General features: G+C 37.4%; 1 pseudogene; it reads left to right on the forward strand.

The window, feature by feature from the left end:
- Positions 1–26993, forward strand: part of LOC129552829 (frizzled-3-like) — a 92480-nt pseudogene that overhangs the window by 2751 nt on the left and 62736 nt on the right.

Raw genomic sequence — 26993 nt, forward strand, 5'->3', positions numbered from 1 at the left:
CTCCTTGGAAGGAAAATTATGACCAACCTAGATGGAATACTAAAAAGCAGAGATGTTACTATGCCAACCAAGGTATGTCTAGTCAAGGCTATGGTTTTTCCAGTGGTAATGTGTGGATGTTACAGTAAGACTGTGAAGAAAGCTGATCACAGAAGAATTGATGCTTTTGAACTGTGATGTTGGAGAAGACTCTTGAAAGTCCCTTGGACGGCAAGGAAATCCAACCAATCCTTTCTAAAGGAGATCAGTCCTGGGTATTCATTGGACGGACTGATTCTAAAGCTGAAACTCCATTACTTTGGCCACCGCATGCGATGATTTGCCTCACTCTAAATGACTCTGATGCTTGGAGGGATTGGGGGCAAGAGGAGAAGGGGACGACAGAGAATGAGATGGCTGGATGGCATCACCGACTCGATGGAGGTGAGTTTGAGTGAACTCCGGGAGTTTTTGATGGACAGAGAGGCCTGGCATGTTATGATTCATGGGGTCCCAAAGTGTTGGACACGACTGAGCAACTGAACCGAACTGCGATGTTGATGCCTTGAGGTATTTTGTTCTTGCATCCCTCTGCCTGTATGTGGTAGTTGGGTTTCATTCCTTTTATCCGGCATTATATCCCAAAAGTGAGTATGAGTGTAGATTCCATTAGAAAAGTAAAACAAGGATAAAATGGTGAAGTTTTTGATCCGTATTTGGTGTTTTCAGCACGCTGTGTCTCGTACCACTCTTGGTTGTAATTGGATGCTACTTTTATGAGCAAGCTTACTGCAATATCTGGGAAATAACGTGGACACATTAACACTGCAGAGGTTATCACATTCCATGTCCATATCAGGTAAGGGAAACCTTGTTTTAAATTTCAGAATGTTTAGCAGTGAAAAGAGCTATTCTTAGCTGTTTTTTTTAACTCTTCATGAAAATCTGAACATTAAAATTTTGAAGTGAAGTTAATGAACAAATTTATTGTAGTAAGAATGTCATACACACATTTCTGTTAACATCTTTCTTTTAAAACATCACTTCTTTGAGTCAAAGCCATGGTCTTTTAAGCACTTTACTTCTGTTATCACAAAATAGTTGCTTTTTGATTACTTAGAAGTCTGCTGGTCTGAGGGGAAGATGCTGATGAAAGGACAGTGTCTGTGGAAATTTTACTGATACTTAGTACGGGAGTTTTAACAGTTTTGAAAAAAAAAATAGAATGCATTTGTACAAACAGTTTCATCTTTTAGTTGGTCTTAGTTTTTCTTTTTTGCATACTGAATATTTTGTGATTTACCTTTTAATTTAAAGAGATCAGATAATCATAGAATTTTAGATCTAGAAAGGACCTTCAGTTCAGTTCAGTTCAGTCGCTCAGTCATGTCTGACTCCTTACAACCCCAAGAATCGAAGCATGACAATCCTCCCTGTCCATCACCAACTCCTGGAGTTCACTCAAACTCATTTCCTTCGAGTTGGTGATGCCATCCAGCCATCTCATCCTCTGTTGTCCCCTTCTCCTCCTGCCCGCAATCCCTAACAGAGAGGACCTTAGAGATAGTTTATTCAAGTTCCCTCTATGATTTACAGTTCTTAAACATCTTTATCATTTGAGACTTAGAAATGTTAAGTGCGGGGATGACCCAGAGGGAGGATAATGGGAGGAGGGAGGTGGGAGGGGGCGTTCAGGAGGGGGAACTTATGTACACCCAGAGCGAATTCATGTCAATCTATGGCAAAACCAACCAATATAATATTGTAAAATAATTTACCTCCAATAAAAAATAAATCAATTAATTAAAAAAAAGAAATGTTAGATGACATGTGCACTTTATTAAAGTACTTATGCATTATAGATAACTTCCTTTTACTTGTCGCTTTCCCCTAATAGACAGTGAACTCTTTAAACGCAAGAACATCTTTTTCATACTTTTTCAAAACATGTTCTATAGGTTAGTAGATGATGGCATTGAGAATGGGAATGTGTAGATTGAGAAGAAAAGACATTTTAAAGAAATGTTCCAATTTATTGGAAACAAGGAGTGTGTGATTAGCACATAACAAAGAAAGGCTTGATAAAGGACAAAAATGGTATGGACCTAACAGAAGCAGAAGATATTAAGAAGAGGTGGCAAAAATACACAGAAGAACTGTACAAAAGATATTTTCACGACCAAGATAATCACGATGATGGGATCACTGACCTGGAGCCAGACATCTTGGAATGTGAAGTCAAGTGGGCCTTAGAGAGCATCACTACGAACAAAGCTAGTGGAGTTGATGGAATTCCAGTTGAGCTATTTCAAATCCTGAAAGACGATGCTGTGAAAGTGCTGCACTCAATATACCAGCAAATTTGGAAAACAGCAATGGCCACAGGACTGGCAAAGGTCAGTCTTCATTCCAGTCCCAAAGAAAGGCAATGCCAAAGAATGCTCAAATTATCACACAATTGCACTCATCTCACACGGTAGTAAAGTCATGCTCAATTTTCTCCAAGCCAGGCTTCAGCAATATGTGAACCGTGAACTTACAGATGTTCAAGCTGGATTTAGAAAAGGCAGAGGAACCAGAGATCAAATTGCCAACATCCACTGGATCATGGAGAAAGCAACAGAGTTCCAGAAAAACATCTATTTCTGCTTCATTGACTATGCCAAAACTTTTGACTGTGTGGATCACAATAAACTGTGGAAAATTCTGAAAGAGATGGGAATACCAGACCACCTGACCTGCCTCTTGAGATACATGTATTCAGGTCAGGAAGCAACAGCTTCAACTGGACACGGAACAAAAGACTGGTTCCAAATAGGAAGAGGAGTACGTCAAGGTTGTGTATTGTCTCCCTCCTTATTTAACTTATATGCAGAATACATCATGAGGAATGCTGGGCTGGAAGAAGCACAGGCTGGAATCAAGATTGCTGGGAGAATTATCAATAACCTCAGATATGCAGATGACACCACCCTTATGGAAGAAAGTGAAGAGGAATTCAAAAGCCTCTTGATGAAAGTGAAAGAGGAGAGTGAAAAGGTTGACTTGAAGCTCAACATTCAGAAAACAAAGATGATGTCATCTGGTCCCATCACTTCATGAGAACCATGGAAACAGTGGAAGCAGTGTCAAACTTTATGTTTTTGGCACCAAAATCACTGCAAATGCTGATTGCAGCCATGAAATTAAAAGACGCTTACTCCTTTTAAGGAAAGTTATGACCAACCTAGAGAGCGTATTAAAAAGCAGAGACATTACCTTGCCAACCAAGGTCCGTCTTGTCAAGGTTATATTTTTTCCTGTGGTCATGTATGGATGTGAGAGTTGGACTGTGAAGAAAGCTGATCGCTGAAGAATTGATGCTTTGGGACTGTGGTGCTGGAGAAGACCCTTGAGAGTCCCTTGGACTGCAAGGAGATCCAACCAGTCCATTCTAGAGGAGATCAATCTTAGATGTTCATTGGAAGGACTGATGCTAAAGCTGAAAATCCAATATTTTGGCTATTCATGCGATGAGTTGACTCACTGGAAAAGAGTCTGATGTTGGGAGGGATTGGGGGCGGGAGGAGACTAGGACGACAGAGAATGAGATGGATGGATGGCATCACCAACTCGATGGACATGAGTTTGAGTGAACTCCAGGAGCTGGTGATAGACAGGGAGGCCTGGCGTGCTGTGATTCATGGAGTCGCAAAGAGTCATACAAGACTAAGTGACTGAACTGAACTGAACTGAATTCTCATAAATACTTGATGACTGAAAATGCCATTTTCTTTTTTATTTTGCGTTATAAATAATTCTACACAAATTTTCATTTTTATTATAATATAATATAATAATAATAATATTAAAATAGCATAAATATTAGCTACTAGCTTTTAAACAAACAACCTGTAATTGAGAGACCAGAAAAAACGAATAATTGAATTTTTTTTCCATTTCTAGATAGAATTGCATATTAAAAACTCTTAATATGAGTTTTCAGGCCTGAAGGTAAGTAATCAAATGTTGCCTCTGAAGACAGAGAAAGAGATGATTGAATTATATCATATGCTTCTCCATGTAAGATCTAGGATTCCAAATATATATTATCGTAGAACTATAAAAATAATAATGCTTTCCTCTGAAATAATGATCTGAAAAATATCAGACTTCAAACATGTAAATTAGTAAATTAGAGTAGTTGGGATGCCACTATTTTCAAGACATTCCTAAGAATCTTTTAGCGTCTTTAGAACAAGTTTGAACTATACAAAAATCTGTTTGTGTATACAATTCTTTCCAGTCATAGGTTCTGTAAGTGATTTTTATTTCCAACTTACAGAAATAATGTTGGACTTCCAACATCCTAAAAAGAATAGAAAGTGGTATAATAACTAACATAGTTATTAAGCTATAAAGTCTGGGTCAGGAATCCTGGCTTCCTATCTGACTCTTATTATTTACTGGTTTTACAGCTTTAGATCAACTTCACCTGTTTCTACTTCAATTCCTCATCTGTAGAATGTGTAATGCAATCTCATAGTCATAAAGGAGTAATCGTGTTAGATAGAAATAGCAGTAGAATCTGTCTCCTAGGACCGTCTTTAGGCATCTACATGCAGTTAGAAGTGTGCCTTCTGTGTCATCAGTGCTCACATGTTGGTTCTGTTACTCATTTTTTCATTTATTGTTGCTGCTGTTACTGTTATTTACACACACACGCACACATACATAAACTTTGTTTTAAACCATTAAGCACCAAACTTTAGCAAACGCCATGTTTAAGTTATTGAGAATATATATGACATTATGTGTACCACTAACTTGTTCATTTTAACTGCAGCAGAGAGATTTAATGTACAAATATACTTTAATTCATTTACTCATTATTTTGCTGATGGATATAGAGTTTCCAAGTGTTTTACTATTGTAATACCTATCTTCCTTGTACATGACCAAGAATGTTCATGGGGTGTGTACCCAAAAGTGTAGTCATGGCATTTTAACTTATAGGCATCTGCAACTCAGGAGGTTATTTTAATTTACACTTGCAGTATAGAGTTGGAATTCCCCATTTCGCCCCGTCTTGGTGTTCTCAGGCTTTTGTCAACCTTTGAAACAATATCTCAAACCTGTCTTGATTTTTATTTTTGTTTCCCTTATGCCTCAGTGTTTTCATTTGTTTATTGGCAGTTTGGGATTTCTCTTCTGTTATTTGCCTATTTGTTGCCTTTGTCCACTGCTCTGTCAGGTTATTTGCTTTTGTTATTATTCTTGTTTTAATTATTTGTCAGTTACTTGCATTGCAGATATCTTAACCTGCTCTGTAGCTTGTCTTTTCACTTTGTGTTTTCTTTGTGTTTTAAGAAATCCCTCCCTACCTCTAAAAATCATAAAACTGGTCTGCCATTGTGGGTTTTTTTCCAGCAGTTTTTTTTTAAATTTGATTTTTTAATTCATGGCTCTAATCTCTTGAAATTCATTTTTATCTATGTTATGAGTAACACTTTTAGTTTTTCATATGAATGGTGCTTTTTGCACCATTTATCAAATGGCCCATCTGAATAGTAATGCATTGATGTAATATATAAGTTCCATTTTTAGGCTCTCTTATTTACTGCTCTGTTTGAACAACCTTGTTTCAATCCCATATTTCTTCTACCTTATACTTCTTTAAAATTATTTAACTGTTCCTGGCATTGTTCTGTTTGAATTTTAGAATTTTTTTTTCATGAGAAACAGTTTGTATTTTGTTGAAATTGTTTTAGGTTTTAAATGAATCCAGGGAAAATTTCTGTCTTTGTGATACTGAGTTTTATTATCTTTTTGTTTCTTTATGTATGTATTCATTAATTTGTTCTAGGTACCTTACAGTTTTTGTTTCAATTGTGAATGAGATCTTCTCTCTGTTACATTTTTCAGTTGGTTATTGCTGGTCAACAAGAATGCCACTGATTTTTATATATTGACCTTATATTGAGCATACCTGTTGAACTCTTTTGTTAGCTCTAATTCTTTGTAAATTATCTTATGTATTCTTTGTAGAAATCCTGTTGCTGCAGGCAAGGATAAATTCATATCCCACATTCCAGTTCTTATGTTTTATTTAAGATTTTTGTGTCTATATTCATGAAGGATATAGACTGTGATATTAAAAGCTTTTCTTTTCTTGCCATATATTTTTCCTTTTGGTGTTAAGCTTCATAAAGTGAGGTCTTTTCCTCCTGTTGTTTGAAACAGTTTTTACAATGAATAGGGACTGTCTGCTCTTTGAAAGAGTCGGTATATTATCCTGTAAAAATACTCTGTCATGGTATCTTTGAAGTAAAGAGAGAGAAATTTCATCTTTCTAAACTGAAATTATGCAATTCTCCATTTCTCCCTGTCTCCTGGACTTTGGTAACCATTGTTCTACTTTATTTCTCTATGAATTTGACTGTTCTGGGTACCTCATATTAATGAAGCTCAAACACTAGAATTTTAATATTAGTTTTCGTTCAGGATTTTACTTCAGAGGAATTTTATACAGACTTGTAAACTGAGCACTAGAGCTGTTGAATTCCTATTTAAAGAAACATCCATACATAATCGAATAAGATTTACTATTACTGAGCGTGCCTGAAAGAATGCTTGCCAAGTTTGGATGAAAATTCCTAATGAAAGGTTTTTAAAATGTATTAAGCAATGATGTTATCCTTGAGGTAGCCTCCTCAGGTGTCTTGGGGAACGTAATATTTGAATATATGTTCACATGAATATCAGTGCGATTTCTTTGTAGTCATTTCTCATATTAACGAAACTTTCAAACATTTGAAAAATGTTTCAGGTAGCTGATCACATTGTTTCAAAATATCCAGTTGGGTTTAAAGTAAATTGAATGTATTTAAGTCCCTGATTTGAAGAAAAGTGGGCTTGTGTAAAGTATTTCAAAATATTTAAAATGAATGTCTTTGTTGAAAACAGGAATTCACTGCTTGGATTTTAAAATACTTTACACCAACTTTTTTTTGCAAGAACACTTTTTAAAAAATGTCTGTTAAATAATTCTTGAGAAAGTAATATTTAATGCCTGAAAAGAGTTGGGCATGAAATATAGCTTGAGTTTTCAGAATAATGTATATTTTACAGTTTAAAATCAGTAAAGTTTATTCTTAGAATATGTTTCATCTTATGTATTATTTGAGTAACAGTAACTTTCCAGGTACTTAGGTTTTTGTTTTGTTTTGTTTTTTCCCTTTTAAACTATTTCCTTCTATTTCTTTCTGGACTTCTAAGAGGCTCAAAACATTTTATGAAAGAGTTACACATTTCAAAGTTTGTTGATATTTCTAGAAAGCCATTCACATGTAACATATTTATTAAAAACATGGGGTTTAAAGTCCCGTCTGTAACACTTTGAGTCTCAGTTTCCTTACGTAAAATACAGGCAATGATATGTTAAATACAGTAATATCTACCTCATAGGTGGCTGTGAAAATTAAATGAGAAAATAAAGTTAAGCCTCTCACTAGAATGTCATGCACAAAGAAAAATTTCATTATTCTACTGTTGCAAGTACATAATTCCTGAGGATTAAAAAAGAATTGTTCTTATATTCTGTATTAGAATCATCATTTTGTCTTTTAAACATTGATTTTGAAAAGAACATGTTTCCTTTCCTAAAGTTTCCCCCTTCATTTTTTTCTCTTTCATCCATCTAATCCAATGATCTATATCCCAAGGAATTTTGATACTAGAACCTGTGTTTCAATAATAAAAATGTGTTACCATAATAGAAGGAGCTTAGATAAGACTGTCAAGTTCACAATAGACCATTTGTAGAATTTTTTTAAAAATTATGTGTAGAAAACAAACAAAAAAACCCATTATTTCTATTTGCAGCCACAGAAGGCAGCCCATCTGTTGTTTATCTAATCTTGATTCAGAAACATACAAAAATAGAATAATAACATCATATCTAACTTATGATTTTGCTTCATTTTCTGATAAGAGTGTTTCCCCTTTACCAGACAATACCAAAAGGAATCAGCATGGTTTATGAAAGGACCATAGGGAAATGGATATGTTTTGCTCTTCAAATATTAATGACAGCAAATAATTCTCTATAAATATATAGCATGTACTACTAATCTTTTTTTTTTGCTACTAATCTTTTAAGTGGTCAGTTTTGGAAGGAACAAGATGGTGAAGGATTAGGACGGCGAGACCACCCTCTCCCCCACAAATTCATCAAAAGAACATTTGAATGTGGAGTAAAGTCCACAAAACAACTTCTGAATGCTGGCAGAGGACATCAGACACCCAGAAAAGCAGCCCACTGTCTTCAAAAGGAGGTAGGAAAAAAGTAAAAGACAAAAAGAGAGACAAAAGAGGTAAAGACAGAGCTCCGTCCCAGGCAGGGAGGCTTTAAAAAGAGGTTTCCAGACACCAGGAAACACTCTCACTGACGAGTCTGTGGCCAGCCTTGGAACCTCAGAAGGCCACTTAACTGGGAGGAAAAAGAAAGAAATATTTAAAACCCACAGATTACCCGCAAAACAGTAACTCCCAGTGGAGAAGCAGTGCAGATGCCTGCAGACGCCATTAGCAAGTGGGAGCTGGGCACGAAGGAGATGGCTGAACTGCTTAGAGAGGACCGGGCTTGAATGCCACGAGAAAAATCTGAGAGAACTAACTGGGGATAGAAAAGCAGACTGGGATAGCTTCCCCACAAAAAGGCGGAAAGCTCTAACCTAAGACTCTGCCAGCCCCACTCACAGAATAAAGGGCTGAGCAGAGCGAGCCCATCCCTTACCGAGACAGGCAGGGAGGTCAGCCAGAGCTGAAGGGGGCAACCGCAACCTCAGAAAGGCATCCGATACAAACTGCAGGCAGGTTTGTTACTAATCAAGACTTCTTGGGCTTGGGCCGGTTGATATCTGCCTGAGAAGATGCGCCGGTTGTACACCCAGAAAACTGAGTGGCAGGGACTGGGGAGGCGATAAGTTGCAGCGACCACGCTCGCCAAACACTTGGTTACCTGAGCTGCTAAGACTGGGGAAGACACAAAATGCAGACCCAACCAAGTCTCCGCCTTTGTGGAGTAACCGAAAAACTGAACTTGGGCCGCTCAGACCTGAGAAGTGCATACAAACCAGCACCGGCCTCAGACCATTCCTGGCAGAGCAACCTAGACCTGTGCAGTGTAGACTGGGACAACACACATGCTGTGAGCAGGGGCAAACCCAGTGTGGCTGAGACGCTGTGAGCACTCCCCACAGATGCCAGAGATATTTGTCTGCAGCGTTCCTCCCTTCCCAGAACAGGACTGAACAACTGAGCGTTAAAAAGTGTCCTCCCGCCCCCTAGTATCAGGGCGGAAATTAGACACTGAAGAGACCAGCAAACAGAAGCTAAAACAGACAGAACCACCTTGGAAATGACAGATAGAGAAGTCTAGAGACTACTCCAAGAATAAGACCAAAAACCAGATGCAAGAGGCTTAAGCCCGAATCCTGAGAACGTCAGAGAACTCCTGACTCCAGGAAACATTAATCGACAGGAGCTTGTCAAACGCATCCATACCTACACTAAAACCAAGCACCACCCAAGGGGCAACAAGTTCCAGAGCAATACATACCACACAAATTCTCCAGCAACACAGGAAAATCGCCCTGACCTTCAATATACAAGCCTCCTAAAGTCACTCCAAACACATTACTGGACACTTCACTGCACTCCAGAGAGAAGAAATCCATCTCCACCCACCAGGGAACCTTGACAAGTCACCCGTCCAACCCCACACACAGCGAGGAAACTACATAATAAAGAGAACTCCACAAACTGCCAGAAGAGGGAAAGGCCACCCCAAGCAAAGCAATATAAGCGAGATGAAGAGGCAGAGAAATACACAGCAAGTAAAGGAGCAAGATAAATGCCCACCAACACAAACAAAAGAGGAAGATATAGGGAATCTACTTGATAAAGAATTTCGAAATTTGATGGTGAAAATGATTCAAAATCTTGAAAGCAAAATGGAGGTACAGATAAATAACCTGGAGAAAAGGATTGAGAAGATGCAAGAAAGGCTTAATAAGGACATAGAGGAAAGAAAAAAGAGTCAATATACAAACAATAATGCAATAGATGAGATCAGAAACACTCTGGAGGGAACAAATAGTAGAATAACAGAGGCAGAAGACAGGATAAGTGAGCTAGAAGATAGAACTGTAGAAATAAATGAAACAGAGAGGAAAAAAGAAAAACGAATTAAAAGAAATGAGGACAATATTAGAGATCTCTGGGACAATGTTAAACGCTCCAACATTCAAATCATAGGAGTCCCAGAAGAAGAAGACAAAAAGAAAGACCATGAGAGAATACTTGAGGAGATAATAGTTGAAAACTTCCCTAAAATGGGGAAGGAAATAATCACCCAAGTCAAAGAAATCCAGAGAATCCCCAACAGGATAAACCCAAGGCTAAATGCCCCAAGAAACATATTAATAAAATTAACAAAGATCAAACACAAAGAACAAATATTAAAAAGCAGCAAGGGAAAAGTAGCAAATAACACAAAAGGGGATTCCCATAAGGATAACAGCTGGCTTTCAACAGAAACTCCTCAGGCTAGGAGGGAATGGCAAGACATACTTAAAGTGATGAAAGAAAATAACCTACAGCCCAGACTACTGTACCCAACAAGGATCTCATTCAAATATGAAGGAGAAATCAAAAGCTTTACAGACAAGCAAAAGCTGAGAGAATTCAGCATCACCAAACCAGCTCTCCAACGAATGCTAAAGGATCTTCTCTAGGCAGGAAACACAGAAAGGGTGTATAAACTCGAACCCAAAGGAATAAAGTAAATGGCAACAGGATCATACTTATCAATAATTACCTTAACCGTAAATGGGTTGAATGCCCCAACCAAAATACAAAGTCTGGCTGAATGGATACAAAAAGAAGAACCCCATATATGTTGTCTACAAGAGACCCACCTCAAAACGAGGGACACATTCAGACTGAAAGTGAAGGGCTGGAAAAAGATATTCCATGCAAATAGAGACCAAAAGAAAGCAGGAGTAGGAATACTCATATCAGATAAAATAGACTTTAAAACAAAGGCTGTGAAAAGAGACAAAGTAGGAAACTACAAAATGATCAAAGGATCAATCCAAGAAGAAGATATAACAATTATAAATATTTATGCACCCAACATAGGAGCACCACAATATGCAAGACAATTACTAACAAGTATGAAAGGGGAAATTAACAACAATGCAATAATAGTGGGAGATTTTAATACCCCACTTACATCTATGAATAGATCAACTAAACAGAAAATTAACAAGGAAACACAAACTTTAAATGATACAATAGACCAGTTAGAGCTAATAGATATCTATAGGACATTTCACCCCAAAACAATGAATTTCATCTTTTTCTCAAGCGCACCTGGAACCTTTTCCAGGATAGATCACATCCTGGGCCATAAAGTTAGCCTTGGTAAATTCAAAAATTGAAATCATTCCAAGCATCTTTTCTTACCACAATGCAGAAAGATTACATCTCAATTACAGTAGAAAAACTATTAAAAATGCCAACATATGGAGGCTGAACAACACGCTGCTGAATAATGAACAAATCAAAGAAGAAATCAAAAGAGAAATCAAAGTATGCATAGAAATGAATGAAAATGAAAACACAACAACCCAAAACCTATGGGACACTCTAAAAGCAGTGCTAAGGGGAAAGTTCATAACAATACAGGCACACCTCAAGAAACAAGAAAAAAGTCAACTAAATAACCTAACTCTACATCTAAAGAAACTAGAAAAGGAAGAAATGAAGAACCGCAGGGTTAGTAGAAGGAAAGGAATTGTAAAAATTAGGGCAGAGATAAATGCAAAAGAAACAAAAGAAACCATAGCAAAAATCAACAAAGCCAAAAGCTGGTTCTTTGAGAAGGTAAATAAAATTGACAAACCACTAACCAGACTCACCAAGAAACAAAGGGAGAAGAACCAAATCCATAATATTAGAAATGAAAGTGGAGAGATCACAACTGAAAACCCAGAAATACAAAGGATTATCAGAGAATACTATCAGCAATTATATGGTAATAAAATGAATAACCTGGAATAAATGGACAAATTCCTAGAAAAGTACATCTTTCCAAAACTGAACCAGGAAAAAATAGAAAGTCTGAACAGACCCATCACAAGCACGGAACTAGAGGCTGTAATGAGAAATCTTCCAGCAAACGAAAGCCAGGTCCAGACGGCTTCACAGCTGAATTCTACCAAAAATTTAGAGAAGAGCTAACACCTATTCTACTCAAACTCTTCCAGAAAATTGCTGAGGAAGGGAAACTTCCAAACTCATTCTATGGGGCCAACATCACCCTAATCCCAAAACCTGGTAAAGATCCCACAAAAAAGAAAACTACAGGCCAATATCACTGATGAACATAGATGCAAAATTCTTAACAAAATTCTAGCAATCAGAATCCAACAACACATTAAGAAGATCATACATCATGACCAAGTGGGCTTTATCCCAGGAATGCAAGGATTCTTTAATATCCACAAATCAATCAACGTAATACACCACATTAACAAACTGAAAAATAAAAATCATATGATTGTTTTTTTTCTTTCTGAATTACTTCACTCTGTATAATAGGCTCTAGTTTCATCCACCTCATTAGAACTGGTTTAAATGCTTTCTTTTTAATGGCTGAGTAATACTCCATTGTGTATATGTACCAAAGATTTCTTATCCATTCGTCTGCAGATGGACCTCTAGGTTGCTTCCATGTCCTGGCTATTATAAACAGTGCTGCAATGAACATTGGAGTACATGTGTCTTTTACGCATATATATGGAATTTAGAAAGATGCAAAAGATAACACTATATACGAAACAGCAAAAGAGACACAGATGTATAGAACAGTCTTTGGGACTCTGTGGGAGAGGGTGAGGGTGGGATCATTTGGGAGAATGGTATTGAAACATGTATATTATCATATGCGAAATGAATCGCTAGTTCAGGGTCGATGCATGTTACAGGATGCTGGGGGTTGTTATGCGGGGATGACCCAAAGTGAGGATAAGGGGAAGAGGGAGGTGGGAGGGGGGTTTGGGAGGGGGAACTCATGTACAGCCAGGGAGGATTCATGTCAGTGTATGGCAAAATCAACCAATATAATATTGTAAAATAATTAGCCTCCAATAAAAATTAAAAAAATAAAAGACTCACAAGAATAAAAAAATAAATAAAAAATAAAGTGGTCAGTATCCTGCCTGCGACTTCTTAGCACCAAACTGATTTTTCCTCAAAATTGTTCAGTGCCTATAGAGGGAAAGGGGGAGAGTTACTGAATATTCTGTCTCTTATAGGAAAATATTTTGAAATATTATATTTTAGAAGTGTAGAATATTAAATTTATTTTAAAAGTATTCATAGTATTATGTACAGGCTGTAAAATGCTATCAAGGGGCACTGCTGGATAAATATCTTAAAATATACAAGTCATTTTGGCCTCTGCTAAACAGACTAAATAGCCTAAGCCGTCAGTTCTGTTTTAGTCTTAACTTCAGATGTATCTGTTGTTGGTGGCGGTGTTCACTCATTAAGTCGTGTCCGAGTCTTTGTGATCCTATGAACTGCAGCACGCCAGGATTCCCTGTCCTTCACTATCTTCTGACATATACTATCTAGTGTACAAATGGTTTATACATATTTAGGAAAAAATTCAGTGTTCTTGCCACAGTCTACAACAGGGCAGAGCAAACTTTCTCTGTAAGGTCATGTTGTAAAAACTCATGTTGTAAAAACTCAGCAAAATCAGCTATCAGTCAGTTCAGTCACTCAATCAGGTCCAATACTTTGCAACCCCGTGGACTGCAGCACGCCAGGCTTCCCTGTCCTTCACCAACTCCTGGAGCTTGCACAAACTCATGTCCATCACGTTGGTGATGCCATCCAGCCATCTCATCCTCTGTCGTTCCCTTCTCCTCCCACCTTCAATCTTTCCTGGAATCACGGTCTTTTCCAGTGAGTCAGTTCTTTGCTTCAGGTGACCGAAATATTGGACCTTTCACTTCAGCATCAGTCCTTCCAATGAATATTTAAGACTGATTTCCTTTAGGATGGACTGGTTGGATCTCTTTGCAATCCAAGGGACTCTCAAGAATCTTCTCCAGTGCCACAGTTCACAAGCATCAATTCCTAAACTTTCTTTATAGTCCAACTTGCACACCCATACATGACTACAGGAAAAACCATAGCTTTGAGCAGTTACCCCACAAAAGAGTTGACCCAGACATGCCTGTGAGTGTCCGGGAGTCTCTGGTGGAGGTGTGGATCAGCAGTGGCCTGCTTAAGGATGGGGGGTCTCTCCCATCAGGAAGTTTCCATAAGCCTCTTATCCTTATCTGTCAGAGGCTGGACGTAATGGAAACCACAATCACAGAAAAGCAGCCATAGACAATACATAAACAACTGGAAGTGTTTCAGTATGACTTCGTATGCAGTGACATAATTGGGGCAGATTTGCTCTGTAGGTTGTAGATTGCCAGCTTCTGAACTATAATAAGCATTATACTCTATCACCTTTGATAATTATTTCAGTACAGTGGTTGGTGACCTATGGCACTTTTCTGTCCTATGAAAATTGTCACTGTATCATTCTTGTTACTGCTTTCGAGGATCATCATTTTACTGTATCACATGTCATGATCCTCTACACAGAAAACGTTAAAGACTCTATCAGAAAACTACTAGAACTAATCAATGAATACAGTAAAGTTGCAGGATATAAAAATCAATACACAGAAATCCCTTGCATTACTATACACTAATGATGAGAAAACAGAAAGAGAAATTAAGGAAAGTATTTCATTCACTGTTGCAACGAAAAGAATAAAATGCTACTTCCCTGGTGGCTAAGACAGTAAAGCGTCTGTTTACAATGCTAGAGACCTGGGTTCGATCCCTGGGTTGGGAAGATTCCCTCGAGAAGGAAATGGCAAACCACTCCAGTACTCCTGCCTAGAAAATCCCATGGATGGAGGAGACTGGTGTCCATGGGGTCGCAAAGAGTTGGACATAACTGAACGACTTCACTTTCTTTCTTTCTTTCAGGGATATATCTACCTAAAGAAACAAAAGACTTATATATATATAGAAAACTAAAAAACACTGGTGAAAGAAATAAAAAAGGACATTAATAGAGAAATATACCGTGTTCATGGATGGGAAGAATAAATATAGTGAAAATGAATATACAACCCCAAATAATTTATACATTCAATGCAATCCCTATCAAACTACCAAAGATATTTTTCACAGGGCTAGAACAAATAATCTCGCAATTTGTATGGAAACACAAAAAACCTCGAATAGCCAAAGAAATCTTCAGGAGGAAGAATGGAACTGGGGAAATCAACCTGCCATACTTCAGGGTCTACTACAAAACCACAGTCATCAAGAGAGTATGGTACTGGCATAAAGACAGACATATAGATCAATGGAACAAAATAGAAACCCCAGAGATAAATCCATGCACTTATGGACACCTTATCTTTGACAAGGGAGGCAAGAATATAAAATGGAGAAAAGACAGTCTTTTTAACAAGTTATGCTGGGAAAACTGGTCAGCCACTTGTAAAAGAATGAAACTAGAACACTCCTTAACACCATACACAAAGATAAACTCAAAATGGTTTAAAGATCTAAATGAAAGACCAGAAACTATAAAACTCCTAGAGGAGAACATAGGCAAAACCTTCTCTGACGTAAATCATAGCAGGATCCTCCAAGACCCACCTCCCAGAATATTGGAAATAAAAGCAAAAATAAACAAATGGTACCTAATTAAAATTAAAAGCTTCTGCACAGCAAAGGAAACTATAAACAAGGTGAAAAGACAGCCTTCAGAATGGGAAAAAATAATGGCAAGTGAAACAACTGACAAAGAGTTAATCGCCAAAATATACAAGCAGCTCCTGCAGCTCAATTACAGAAAAATAAACTATCCAATCAAAAAACGGGCCAAAGAACTAAACAGACATTTCTCCAAAGAAGATATACAGATGGCTAACAAACACATAAAAAAATGCTCAACACCCCTAATAATCAGACAAATGCAAATCAAAACAACAATGAGGTACCATTTCACACCAGTCAGAATGACTGCTGTCCCAAAGTCTAAAAGAAATAAATGCTGGAGAGGGTGTAGAGAAAAGGGAAGCCTCTTACACTGTTGGTGAGAATGCAAACAAGTACAGCCACTATGGAGAACAGTATGGAGATTCCTTAAAAAACTGGAAATATAACTGCTATCTAAATCTGATAGATAGAGTATCTGATGAACTATGGACGGATGTTCGTGACATTGTACAGGAGACAGGGACCAAGACCAACCCCATGGAAAAGAAATGCAAAACAGCAAAATTGCTGTCTGAGGAGGCCTTACAAATAGCTGTGAAAAGAGAAGCGAAAAGCAAGGAGAAAAGGAAAGATATAAGCATCTGAATGCAGAGTTTCAAAGAATAGCAAGGAGAGATAAGAAAACCTTCCTCAGAGATCAGTGCAAAAAAATAGAGGAAAACAAAAGAATGAGAAAAACAAGAGATCACGTCAAGAAGATTAGAGATACCAAGGGAACATATCATGCAAAGATGGGCTCGATAAAGGACAGAAATGGTGTGGACCTAACAGAAACAGAAGATATTAAAAACAGGTGGCAAGAATACACAGAAGAACTGTACAAAAAAGACCTTCACGGCCAAGGTGATCACGATGGCGTAATCACTCACCTAGAGCCAGACATCTTGGAATTTGAAGTCAAGTGGCCCTTAGAAAACATCACTACAAGCAAAGCTAGTGGAGGTGATGGAATTCCAGTGGAGCTATTTCAAAACTTGAAAGATGATGCTATGAAAGTGCTGCACTCAATATGCCAGCAAATTTGGAAAACTCAGCAGTGGCCACAGGACTAGAAAAGGTCAGTCTTCATCCCAATCCCAAAGAAAGGCAATGCCAAAGAATGCTCAAACTACTGCACAATTGCACTCATCTCACACGCTAGTAAAGTCATGCTCAAAATTCTCCAAGCCAGGCTTCAGCAATATGTGAACCGTGAACTTCCAGATGTTGAAGATGGTTTTAGAAAAGGCAGAGGAACCAGAGATCAAGTTGCCAACATCCACTGGATCATGGAGAAAGCAACAGAGTTCCAGAAAAACATCTATTTCTGCTTCATTGACTATGGCAAAGCCTTGGACTGTGTGGATCACAATAAACTGTGGAAAATTCTGAAAGAGATGGGAATACCAGACCACCTGACCTGCCTCTTGAGAAACGTGTATGCAGCTCAGGAAGCTACAGTTAGAACTGGACGTGGAAAAACAGATTGGTTCCAAATAGGAAAAGGAGTACGTCAAAGTTGTATATTGTCACCCTGCTTATTTAACTTATATGCAGAGTACATCATGAGGAACGCTGGGCTGGAAGAAGCACAAGCTGGAATCAAGATTGCTGGGAGAAATATCAATAACCTCAGATATGCAGATGACACTACCCTTATGGCAGAAAGTGAAGAGGAACTCAAAAGCCTCTTGATGAAAGTGAAAGAGGAGAGTGAAAAGGTTGGCTTGAAGCTCAACATTCAGAAAACAAAGATCATGGCATCTGGTCCCATTTCTTCATGGGAAATAGATGGAGAAACAGTGGAAACAGTGTCAGCCTTTATTTTTTTGGACTCCAAAATCACTGCAGATGATGATTACAGCCATGAAATTAAAAGACGCTTGCTGCTTGGAAGGAAATTTATGACCAACATAGATAGCATATTAAAAAGCAGAAACATTACTTTGCCAACAAAGGTCCGTCTAGTCAAGGCTATGGTTTTTCCCGTGGTCATGTATGGATGTGAGAGTTGGACTGTGAAGAAAGCTGATGGCCGAAGAATTGATGTTTTTGAACTGTGGTGTTGGAGAAGACTCTTGATAGTCCCTTGGACTGCAAGGATATCCAATCTGTCCATTCTGAAGGAGATCAATCCTGGATGTTCATTGGAAGGACTGATGCTAAAACTGAAACTCCAATACTTTGGACACCTCATGCTATGAGTTGACTCACTGGAAAAGACTGTGATGCTGGAAGGATTGGGGACGGTAGGAAAAGGCAACGACAGAGAATGAGATGGCTGATGGCATCACCGACTCGATGGGGGTGAGTTTGAGTGAACTCCGGGAGTTGGTGATGGACAGGGAGGCCTGGCATCCTGTGATTCATGGGGTCACAAATAGTCGGTCACAACTGAGTGATTGAACTGATAGGATCCAGCAATCACATTCCTGGGCATACACCCCGAGGAAACCAGAACTGAAAGAGCACTGGAATAGCGAGGACATGGAAGTAACCTAGATGTCCATCTGCAGATGAATGGATAAGAAAGCGGTGGTACATTTACACAATGGAGTACTATTCAGCCATTAAAAGAATACATATGAATCAGTTCTAATGAGGTGGATGAAATTGGAGCCTATTATACAGAATGAAGTAAGCCAGAAAGAAAAACACCGATACAGTATCCTAAGGCATATGTATGGAATTTAGAAAGATTGTAACATTAACCCTGTATATGAGACAGCAAGGTGTATAGAACAGTCTTTTGGACTTTGTGGGAGAGGGGAGGGTGGGATGATTTGGGAGAATGGCATTGAAACATGTATGTTATCATATGTGAAACGAATCACCAGTCCAGGTTCAACGCATAATACAGGATGTTCGGTGCTGATGTACAGGGATGACCCGCAGGGAGGATAAAGGGAGGTGGGAGGTGAGACGGGGGTTCAAGAAGGGGAACAGATGTACACCCAGGGCAGATTCATGTCAGTGTATGGTAAAACCAACCAATATAATATTGTAAAGTAATTAGCCTCCAATAAAAATAAATAAATATAATAAAATAAAAATATTCAATAAAATAAATTCTAGTACATCACTATAATAAAAATATGCCAGTAGATCTTTTCTCCAGTTTTCTTTGAAGTCATACCACACCAATTCAAGGAGAATTTTGAGTAGTTTATGGGAATAGTAAAATAGAAACAATATAATGTAGTAGTCAAAAAGCTGCTAATTACTAACTATGTACTGTGCATCAGGTTCTCTACTCAGTGAATTTATACACATCAACTCGTTTAATTCTCAAAATAGCACAATAAGTTGTATTCTGCTTTACAAATGAGGAACTGAGTCTTATAATTAAATACAACTTGTCTAGATTCTAACAGATATTGATAAAGCTAAGTCATGAATTGTATTTATGATTCCAAAGACTGCTAACCACCTACCTGATCAGGTCGAATATGAAATCTTCCATTTTATTTCCTCTGCCTGCCTGGCTGCTCAGTTGCTTCAGTTGTGTCTGACTCTTTGTGACCCCATGGACCACAGCCCGCCAGGCTCCTGTATCCATGGGAGTCTTCAGGTAAGAATGCTGGAGTGGGTTCCCAAACCAGGGATTGAACCTGGGTCTCCTGCATCTTCTGCATTGCAGGCAGATTCTTTACTGCTGAGCCACTGAGGAAACCCCTCTAGTGAATCACAAATATTTTTTCAGTGATTTTATATAACGTATTAAGGTAATTTGGCTTCCCGGGTGGCACTAATGGTAAAGAATCCACCTGCACTGCAGGAGATGCAAGAGATATGGATTCAATCCCTGGGTCAGGAAGATTCCCTGGAGGAGGAAATGGCAACTCACTCCAGTATTCTTTCCTGAAAAATTCCATGGACAGAGGAGCCTGACAGGCTACAGTCCGTGTGTTGGTAATGAGTTTGACTTGACTGCATGCAGTGTAACTGGTTAAGGTCACTGAGTTCATTAATATTGTCAAGTTTGTTAAAGAGCTAAGATGTCTGTCTTAAAGTAGAGCATTAGGAAAATAAATATGATCACGTTTCTTCAGACAGTATGACTTCTGACAGTATGTTGAGTAGGAGCATCAGCAAAGTCTGAACCAGTTAAATCTGGAAAGAAGATATCATAGATCTTGAGATATGATATTATCTATTATTTGGGATATCATAGATCTTGCATGATTGAGGGGAGATCTCCAAAGAATCCCCCACTTCAAAAATTATTATGAATTGGGACCAGCCCAATAAGGAGCTAAGTCTCGTCAAGCAGGGGCTATAAGGTGGATGAGATGGGAAACGTCACACACGTGTGGTTTCTATTTATTTGTGAAAGGTGAGCCTTGGGCCAGTCTGTAAGTTGAGAAAGGGAGCCAGGAGCTCCTTTGCTAACCTAAATCACCAGGCCCATAGGCTGAACTGTTTGCGGGTTCGTTGTGCCTCCTATCAATCCGTTAGAACAATACTTTCTCCAGGATTCCCACTAACTGATTCACCAAAGAGCTCAAAATATAAAGCCACCAAACATATGAGAAAACAAGCCACTATGACTGAGTAACAGCATCAAACTTAGAATTGCAGATACTAAAATTGTCAAATACTGAATGATAGAATAGGTAAGTGCGTAATGTTTATAGAAATAAGAAATATAGTCACAGGTTGCCAATCTACAAGAAATTACTTAAAATAATAGATTTTTAAAATATAGAAAAATAATTTTTGATATGGAAACTCATTCGATAGAATTCCTGAAATATTTAATATGAAACAGCAATTTAGGCTGCTGATTGAAGAGAAATTTAATGAACTGGTAGTAGGTGAAAATAAAACTATCCAGAATGCCATAAGAGAGACAAGGAAAATGTGAAAGTGATGTTAAGAGAAATGGAGAACAGAATGAGATGGTCGAATAGGAGTATATTGGGTTGGCAGAAAGATGGTATGGGTTTTCTGTATCTGAATGAACTTTTTGGCCAACCTGATAATAGATTTCCAGGAGGGAGGGAATTGAAAGAATCTAGGAGAGACAATATTTAAAGAGAAAATGACTTCAAGTTTTCCACAACTGCTAAATACAAGAATTCACAGACCAAGGAGGTACTGTATACCACTAGCAGGATAAGTAAAAAGAAGTACACACTTCAATGAAACTGCAGAACTCCAAGGACAGGAGTGATAAAAAGCAGTCTCAGAAAAGAGGACAGATCTAAAAAAGACCAACAGTTAGAATGGCAGCAGAGTCCTTAACAATACCAAAAGCCAGAAAACGATATATTTTAAATGTTGAGAGAGAAAAAAATCTTTTCTACCAGAATTTTGTACCATGTAAAATTCTTGTGGGGATGCACAGCCTGATCCCCTTCACAGAAGGATAAGCCTCTCAGTTGCAGGGAGTGGGGTTAGTAGACACCCTTCAGGTGGAGAGCTGTCTTATCTGAGGTGGGCCTGAAACCAGCGATTCTTAGGTGGGGTAAGAAGGCTTGGCCGTTGGCCCAGCATAGGACCCTTTGATGGTCCTTATTTGCTCCAGAACTCCCTACCAGTTTGGCTGAGGCTTTTCTGAGAATGCATGGCAGGTCACTTTCTTCTGTCCAAGTGTAGATATTGTTCCCAAATAAACATCTCGCACCCCAAACTTCGTCTCCGCATGTTCTGGAAAACGCCAATTTGTTCTCAAGAATAGAGATGAAATAAAGCCATTTACATATAAAGAAAAACTGTGAGTTTACCACCAAAAGATTTTTACAAACTTCTAAAGGTTATATTTCAAGAAGGAAAATAATCTCATAGATAGTAAGAGATGCAAGAAGAAATGATGAAGTAAAGTTGTAAACATACATGTAAAGCTAAATAAATGTTTCTACAAAATAACAACAGTATGTACTTTGGGGTTTAAAAAACATCTAAAGACCTATAGAGAAAAAAATACACCAACAAAAATGTATATATAGACCAGAATTAGGTGAATGCTGTAATCAGCTATATCAGATATATTGATGATCTAGGACCCCTGACAAACACCTGTCCCCCACCCTCTATTTTTGTTGCTCTTCTCATAGGTCTCTTGTTCTTAAGGGTTTAAAAGTTTTTGATTTTTTTAACTTTTTGAATAGGTGATTTGTAATGTTTATAATGTTAAAACTAGTAAATATATATATTGAGAAGCATTATTCATACTCTTGGTTCTCATTTCTCAATTTTTGCCCCCTCACCATATTATCAATAATTTCTTGTATTTATTTCCAGAGTTTCTTTTCCACATGGTTGTTTTGAAAAGTAAGTAATAGTTAAAAGAGCCTGCCACACACTAAGAGGTCACTAAATTTATTTCCCTTCTCTCCATAACCTTCTTGTGACCCTAAAACCCAGAAAGAATAATTTTCCATAATTTTGCGACTGTATATCACATTTTTGCTTTATATTTATAAATATAAATTGGAACCATAGAGCCGTGTTTCATGCATGTCATATTCTTAATAAAAAGCTTATGGAGCTTTCCTAGGCTTGGCCTAGAACTGACTGAAAAGGCAAAGTATTTTTTAAAGATGTGAATATGACTAATAGAACCTTGTGTGTTTTCTGGAAAGTGATTCTGGTGTTTCAGAATATGATACCATAAAACTAGAAAGTTTGGTTGTGCCAATTTTCCCAAGATGAAAATTGTTTTATTATTTCAAGTATTCTAAAATGTGAAATTTAGATTTTTTTCATTTATGGAGGAGAAGGAAAGAGTGGCTTTATTACTTTGCCAGGCAAAGAGGGAACACAATAGGCTAATGACCCAAGAACTATGCCCCTCTCTCTGGAGATTACATTTGTTTTTTCTATTGAGGTGTAATCTGCATATAATTTACCAGTTTCAGGTATGCAGCATAATGATTGGATATTTGTATGTATTTCAAGTGATCACTGTAATAAATCTTAACATCCATCACCATACATAGTTAAAAAGCTTTCTTTCTTGTGATGAGAACTTTTAAAATCTACTCTTAGCAACTTTCAAAACTGTAGTACAGTATTATTAACTACTGGCACCAAGCTGTACATTACATTCCTATGCCTTATTTCTTTAATGACTTGAAATATGTACCTTTTGACCACCTTCACCCATTTTATCCGTTGCCTTACCTTTGCCTCTGGCAACCACCAGTCAGTTCTCTTCATAAGTTTGGTGGGTTTTTTGAAGTGGGTGAGGGTTTTGTTTTTGTTTTTTGATTCTATATATAAATGAGATCATAAGGTATTTGCTTTTCTCTGACTTAATTTCCCTTAGCACAAACCTTCAGAGTCAATCCATATTGTCACAAAATGGGAAAATGACATTTCCCTTTACTGCTGAATAGTATCCGTTGTATATGTATACCACGTCTTCTTTATCCGTTCAGCCATCAGTGGACACTTAGGTGGATTCCATCTCTTGGCAGTTGTGACTAATGCTGCAGTGAACATGACGTGTGAATATATTTTCAAGTTTGTGTTCTTAAAATAAATACCCCAGAGTGGAGTTGTTGGGTCATATAGTGGTTCTGTTTTTTATTATTTGAGGAATCTCCATACTCTTTTTCCATGGTGGCTGCACCACTCTTTACTCCCACCACCAGTGCATAATGGTTCACTGTTTCCACATCCTCACCCATGCTTGTTATTGCTTATCTTTTTGGTAATAGCCATTCTGTCAGTTGTGAGGTGATATTGTGGTTTTGATTTGTGCTACCCTGAAGATTAGAGATACTGAGCACTTTTTCATGTATGTGTTGATCATCTGTGTGTCTTCTTCGGAAAAATTTCTGTTCAGAACTTTTGCCCATTTTTTTAATTGGATTGTTTGGGTTTTTTAATTGAAATTATATGAGTTCTTTATATCTTTTGAAAATTACTCCTTAACATATATATGATTCACAAATATTTTCTCCCATTCAATTGGTTGCCTTTTTATTGGGTTGATGGTTTCCTTTGCTGTGTAGAAGCTTTTTAATTTGATGTAGTCCCACTTGTTTATTTTTTACTTTTGTTACCTTTACATTTTGTATAAAAAAAAAAATTTTTTTAGTCATTATTAAGACTTATGTCAAGGAGCTTGTTACTTGTTTTCTTCTGGGTATTCAAGTCTTTAAGCCATTTTGAATTAATTTTTGTATATGGCAGTCCTGTTTCATTCTTTAAGACATGGTTGTCCAATTTTTCCAACATCATTTATTGAAAAGACTACTCTGTGAAATGAATTGCCAGTCAAGTTTCGATGCATGATATAGGATGTTCAGGGCTGGTGCACTGGGATGACCAAGAGGGATGATATGGGGAGGGAGGTGGGAGGGGGATTCAAGATGGGGAAAACATGTACACCTGGGGTGAATTCATGTCAATGTATGGCAAAACCAATAAAATAAATAAATTTAAAAACAAAGAAAACAATGAAAAGACTGCTCTTTCCTTATTGTGTATTCTTGGCTCTTTTATCAGAAATTAATTGACCATATATGCATGGGTTTATTTTTGGAATCTGTTCTGTTCCATTGATCTATGTGTCTGTTTCTGTGCTACTGCTATGTTGTTTGATAGCTATAGCTTTGTAATATAGGAGATTTGAAATCAAGGAGCATGAATGATACCTCCAGCTTTGTTCTTTTTTCTCAAGATTGCCTTGGGTATTTGGATCTTTTGTGGTTCCATGTAAATTTTAGAATTTGTCCCATTTCTGTGAAAAATGCTGTTGGAATTTTGGTAGCAGTGCAAAGAATCTGTAGATTGCTTTGGATAATACAGACATTTTAACAATATTGATTTTTCCAGTCTTTAAGAATGGAATATCTTTCCATTTATTTATCTTCATTTTTTTCCACAAATAATTTATTTTCTTATTGTAAATCATGAGGTTATAGGGTGGTTTTGTGGAGTTTCTAAGAACTCATTTCTGAACAAAATCTTTCCATAGTTTTTTCAGGGCTGAGGAAGTTGACCTATTATTGTAATGCTTAGGGAAGTCTAAGCTATGTTTTCTGTTTCATTATTCTATACTTAATAACAAGCTAATTTAAATTTTTTCCTGGTTAATTTTCAGTTCATATTTAGAAGAGAGAATGGAAAATTTCAAAATTATTTACCTTCAATTTTATTTGCTTTGAGAAAATAGCAGTTTATTACTTTAATCCAAAAAAGAAAGATGATACTTTTCATGTGATAAATAAGCATTATTATACTGTGAATTATGATTAATAGTTCTTTATGTACATCAAGATTAAGTGTAAATTCTGCAGAGTTTTTAATTATTTGTTTCCCAGTTATTGCATCCATTATTGTAAAGTATATATGTACAGAATACTGTTCTATTTTCTAGCTATTTCTAGTTTATAAGATTAAAGTGATATAAGAGTGATGATCATTTTCCCCTCACTAAAATTAGGATGAAAGTTCAAGATGTTGTCCTTTGCTTAATCAAATGTAACTTCTGAAGAAGTAATATTTTCTATTTTGTAATGTCATCAAAGCAAAGGAATAGAATTGAGGTAATTATTATTTTTGTTTTCATTTTAACTTCTTGAGTGAATTTTGGCTTTAAGCCTTTACTTACCTAATTTGTGAGTTTTCCATGAAGTTCATTAAATAATAGGCACAGTACATCCAGATGTCATAATAAATCTTTGTGATGTTGATAGTCTGTGGTGAATAGTAACACTCTGAGAATGTATGTTTGTACCAGTCGGCTCCTTCCTAATCTGGCATGCTCTCCTTTATTTCCTCTCGGTTTACTGAAACCCTTTTCTCATCGTTTTCCCTGACTAATCTTTCACTTGGAAAGTTGTCTATTTTTTAGATAATAGGATAAAAATTTATTCTTTAATCATTAAATTTTATCTTTTATTTATCTAAAAGTTGACATCACCGACAGTTTACAGCAGTCACTGGTAAAGTCAATTAGGATCTAAATTAACTTTCCTCATTGCCATTAGCCATTCTTGAATTTAGAAGACAACATTCATTTAAGGTAGTCTCAGTGCTTGGAAAAGAAAATGAGATTATTTGAAAAATATCAGTAGTGTGGAGTTTGTATTTTGTCATTTCCTCTATTGATTGAAGGAAAACTTGGGAATTGAAATCCCAGCTTACTATACCTATTTTTCACTGGGTTACAAACAAATTGGTAGTCCAACAATGGGAGAAGGTAAACTTAGAAGTAAAAGGAAGATTAATAGATACGGATCTGGCTAAAGAAGTGAATTACTAATCAGTTTTCTATTTACCCTACCTAGTGCTGCTTTCAGAGAAGGCAATGGCAAGCAACTCCAGTACTCTTGCCTGGAAAATCCCATGGATGGAGGAGCCTGGTAGGCTGCAGTCCGTGGGGTTGCTAAGGGTCGGACATGACTGAGCGACTTCACTTTCACTTTTCACTTTGACCCATTGGAGAAGGAAATGGCAAGCCACTCCAGTGTTCTTGCCTGGAGAATCCCAGGGACGGGGGAGCCTGGTGGGCTGCTGTCTATGGGGTCACACAGAGTTGGACATGACTGAAGTGACTTAGCAGCAGCAGCAGCAGTGCTGTTTTAATTTCAAAACTACTGCCTCTCAAAAAGTAGCAATGTACAGTGAAACTATAGGAGCCTTAACCGTCTTTTTGTCCTTTATTTTTTTTTTTAAATTATAACTCTTTCTGACACACAGGTATTTATACACACACACATACATATACATGTACATGCATGCACATGTTGGATTGGTCATAAAGTGCATTTGAGTTTTCCATGAAAAGTTACTGAAAAATTTGACCCAGATAATCACGATGGTGTGATCACCAACCTAAAGCCAAACATCTTGGAATGTGAAGTCAAGTGGGCCTTAGGAAGCATCATTATGAACAAAGCTAGTGGAGGTGATGGAATTCCAATTGAGCTATTTCAAATTCTAAAGGATGCTGTTGTGAAAGTGCTACACTCAATATGCCAGCAAATTTGGAAAACTCAGCAGTGGCCACAGGACTGGAAAAGGTCAGTTTTCATTCCAATCCCAAAGAAAGGCAATGCCAAAGAGTGCTCAAACTACCACACAATTGTACTCATCTCACACACTAGTAAAGTCATGCTCAAAATTCTCCAAGCCAGGCTTCAACAGTACATGAACTG

The sequence above is a fragment of the Moschus berezovskii genome, chromosome 3 (assembly GCF_049115385.1).
Source record: "Moschus berezovskii isolate FMDL1 chromosome 3, NW_MosBer_1.0, whole genome shotgun sequence".
NCBI classification, from domain to species: domain Eukaryota; kingdom Metazoa; phylum Chordata; class Mammalia; order Artiodactyla; family Moschidae; genus Moschus; species Moschus berezovskii.